This window comes from Papio anubis, chromosome 1, assembly GCF_008728515.1.
Source record: "Papio anubis isolate 15944 chromosome 1, Panubis1.0, whole genome shotgun sequence".
NCBI classification, from domain to species: Eukaryota; Metazoa; Chordata; class Mammalia; order Primates; family Cercopithecidae; genus Papio; species Papio anubis.
The window spans coordinates 113,899,877-113,904,432 of NC_044976.1; the positions used below are offsets into that span (position 1 = coordinate 113,899,877).

General features: G+C 36.8%; 1 pseudogene; it reads right to left on the reverse strand.

The window, feature by feature from the left end:
* Window positions 1-1,449: 1,449 nt before the first annotated feature.
* LOC110742583 lies at window positions 1,450-4,117 on the reverse strand (annotated as a pseudogene).
* Between the last annotated feature and the right edge of the window lie 439 nt (window positions 4,118-4,556).

The following is a 4,556-nucleotide window of genomic DNA, read 5'->3' on the forward strand; positions in this document are numbered from 1 at the left end:
GGTTTTTTTTTTATCTTTACTGAATTTTTTGTTTTGTTTTTGGCCAAACAAACTTTTTGATCAAAAAGTTATTCTCCACTGGTAGCAGCAATAATTGAGAATTTGGTTTTATGCACTCACAATTTGGGTTATTTTTCTGGATAGATGACCGACATCTGTTCTCTTTTGAGAGAGATGACAATCCCATTTGACACCCTTTTCCTTTATTTGTCCACTTTTATCTGAAATCAACTAAGTATTTGATGCACACTGAGAAGAAAAAGAGATTTTTTATATCTGTAATTGTGACATTTTTGTTTTGGTGTCTATTTTTTATTACTCTCTAGAAAGCATTTATTAACACTTAATTTTCTTTCTGTATTCTGGAAAATAAACATAATACACAAAATGCAACAAAATGCCCTCTTCCCATTTCAAATAAATATAATTTGCTCTTGCAAAAAGAGGTAATAATCTGTGTAATTCACCACAGTATATGTGTTAGTCCGTTTTCACACTGCTATTAAAAAAATACCTGAGACTGGGTAATGTATGAAGAAAAGAGGTTTAACTGACTCACAGTTTCACAGGCTTAACAGGAAGCATTGCTGGGAGGCCTCAGGAAACTTACAATCATGGCAGCAGGAGAAGGGGAAGCAAGCATGTCTTACCATGGCAGAGCAGGAGAGAGAAAGTGCGTGAGGGTGTAAGTGCCACACACTTTAAAAAAATCTGATGTTGTCAGAATTCACTCACTATCACGAGAACAAAAGGGAAGTCCACCCCCATGATTCAATCACCTCCCAGCAGGCTCTTCCTCCAACACTTGGGGATTACAACTTGACATGAGATCTGGGTGGGGGCATAGAGCCAAACCATATCAACATACTCTCAGGGAAATAAGGATAATCTCTAGTTAAATGGTCACTTATTTTAATGACTCTCACAAGCATTTTTTTTCTGGAGAAAAAGAACACCATTGTCTGTGGGATTATATTGACTTGGAGACTGTTGCTTCTTGTTTGGAGAAGGCAAATATAAACTCTCTTAAAAAGCATTTAGTGTCCACCAGGCACAGTGGTTCATACCTGTAATCCCAGCTCTTTGGGAAGCCAAGATGGGAGGATCACTTGCAGCCAGGAGTTTGAGATTACAGTGAGCTCTGATTTTTATGCCACTGCACTCTACCTGAGTGACAGAGGGAGACACTGTCTTTAAATATATGTAATAAATTTAAAATGCATGTGTGTGTTTAGTGTCAAAAAGAATCTTAGTTTGGGAGAAAAATAGCATCCAGGTATTTGCTAAATCAACTAAATTGTGTGGTAACTTTCATGTTAATACTTCCTAGAGACCAGACCACATTCTGAATAATGAATCCTGTGTATCACACTGGTAATTTTCAAAATTAGTGGTTAAGTATTTGAATTCACAGTTATGCATGTACTATTATATAAACCCAAAACAGAATTTTAAAGCTCCATTGACAGAAAAGGCTAAAAATAATGGTGCTATACAGGACAAATTTATCTTTTTTACAATTGTTATTATTAACATTATAAGAACCGAAATCTATTGAATTATAAAGACTTCACACAGGCTTATAAATGCATATGTCCCTGATTACTTTAAGACAATGTATTAGTTTGCTCTTACAAGTGGTAAGAATATTTTAGTAACCAGCAAAAATTACATGTAGGTATTCACACTCACCAATCTTAAAAGTTTTCTTTTGTGTAATCTATTCACACTCAAAAGCATATATCACCAAGTAATAAAAGTCATTATTACTGTTTGCCTTCTTATGTTAGCAGTTGATTGGTACTTTATATACTACCTTGTAGAAGTAAATCAACATTTACTGTAGTTCCAGTCCCACCATATGTGGCTTATCTACATGGATGCAGAAATGTTGATCAAACCATGCTACCTCAAAACATAACTGTGTTCTGTAAAAAATCTTACACAGGCTATAAAGTGGGTATTACATCTGTCCTAAGCATTATAAAGGGCATCAATTAGTGTCCAGCTGGTGACATAACATAATAACTTTTTTCTTCATTTATAAGGGTAGAAAATTATATGCCCAGGCATTCTTTTATAGCAACATGTTTATTTCTACAAATTTCTGAAACAGTTAAGTGTGTACTCAAAAATTCACAAGTCCAATAAAACAAGTTTGTGGTTTCCTTCTTTGGCATTCTTAGTGTTTACTCCATTTCAAAGGGTGTATTAAAGTTGTTTGCCAAGGATATATGTTCAAAGATCCTTGACAGGCTTGGTTTCGACAGTTTTACTGAGTGACATGGGTTGCTGAGATGAGCTTCAGGAATATCATTTGGTCTGTCTCAGGCTCCCTTCTCTCATAATACAGAGCCCAGAGCTAAGTCGTGGTGAGAATCATGGCCAGGTTTATGTCACTTTAATGGAAATTCCCAGAAACCTTAGCACCTGTGATTGTTTGGTTCCTTTCAAAAGGAAACATTTTTCTTCCCACAATCCTCTTGATAAAGGTCACTGAGATCTTCCTGGTGGGTTTGTTTGGAACATCCTGGGAATTCTGTAGCATAGCAGGATTCTGGGGGCTAGTCCGTCTCTGTCATTTCCAACTAGTCATTGAAACATACCACTCCACAACACTTAAACTCCCACTGAAAACCTTCCAACCATGAGTAAGCCACTGGTATCCAGGTAAGTCATATTTGCCACTCTGACTTTCAAAGTGACTACATCTAACCACTGTACTGGAATCATACACTTCTCTTCATATGTCCAAATGCCACTAGCCAGATCTGCACAAAAAATGACAAGTAAACTTCCAAAGTACCACGCAAGCAGCACAGGATTTTTTTCTCTGTTCCACAATATCCTGACATCCCCACAATAATAAGGAAAAGAGCAAATAGCAATCATGACCAGGTGAGTCATAGGAAAGTAGGTCAAGATATCCTCTCCTCCACCTTGTTTCTACAGTTAAAGTCAGAACATTATTAGGTAGTCCCTCATCTAAGCAAAAACTGCCAACACGCTGATGAACATTAACCAAAAAAGCAAATTGAGGGCAGAGAGCAGGCAGTGCATGGAATCTTCTCTTGCCATTATGAGCCCCAGGAGGGAGAAGCCCCCCTCCTCTCACCAGATTATATCCTCATTGTCAAAACAGCAGCAATCATCAGCCCTGGGTTTCATGCCCTACTTCAATCAGACAGTTGGGGTGCATGGCAGAGGCTCATGGGGGCAAGAATGCTTCTCCTGGATTTCTGTTTATTCTTGAAGGTATAAGTGCTCTGTGTGTCTTTATATGTCTAATTCAGAAAGGCCTTTATCTCTTGTTGTAAGAGTGTGCAATGATTTTCTATCTTTGGAAGGCTCAAGGTCTCCATGAGTTTGCAGTCAAGTCACTGGCCAGGGCTGCAGTCTCATATGACATCTCAACTGGGGAAGAATCCACTACCAAACTCACTCATGTGGTTGTCAGATGGACTCAGTTCATCATGGACTATTAGGCAGTGGTCTTCAGTTTCTCACTGGCTGTTAGCCAAAAGCCTCTCTCACTTTCTTGCTACATGAGCCTCTCCATAGGGCAGGTCACAACATGGCAGAAGGCTTCCCTCAGAATCCGTGAGCCAGGGAGTGAGAGAGAGCACCCAAGAAGGAAGTCACAGTCTTTTTGAACCTAATACCAGAAGTGACACCCCATCACTTCTGCCATAGATGATTCATTAGAAGTAAGTCAATACATGAGCTCACACTCAAGAAGAGAACATTACACAAAGGTGTGAGTACCAGGAGTCAGGATCACTGTTGATCATTAGAGGCTGCCTACCCCAGACCTCAAAGAGCGTTTATATATGTGGATTATAACTGTCAGTATTATCCACATTGGAAATTAAAACTAAGACATTTTTAATATTCTCATTTATTGATTGATTCATTAAAGATAGCAATGATAAATCCATTGCACGTTAACATAAATAACATTTTAGTATTATTATATTGTTTTTTGGCCTCATGGACTCCTGAGAGAGAACTGCTCTTTAAGTGTCAATTTGTTTCAGAATATGAAAGCACATAATGAAACTCAAAACTTATAAAGTTAAATTTATTTGCTTTGGTTTAATATACCCACATATGAAATAAAAGCTATGAAATATGTTAAAATTATAGCAAAATTCACTGAATGTTGATAGGTTTACTTCTTGCTTTACTAACAAATGCATTTATTTGCCTATAACATGAAAGACTGTTCCTTATCTTCTTTATAATCTACCTATATTAAAGGTTCTGGGTCTTACCAAAATAATTTTCTGAACTTTATATTGACTTTATCAAGACTTTTATTAAAAATAACAACAACAAAACGAAGATTCTTCACTTACAGAATAACTAAATTGTTTTTCAATTCATGTCACCTTCTATGTTTACTTTCAAATATTTTATTGTCTTTTTGATTAAATACTTAGCCAAGTACAGTTTCTCAGTTACCCGGAAGCCTATCTTAGCCCAGTGTCCAAATTTCCTCTTACAAATTCTTTTTGTAGCTAGTCAAAATTGGATTCTAAATACAGAAAAAAAAA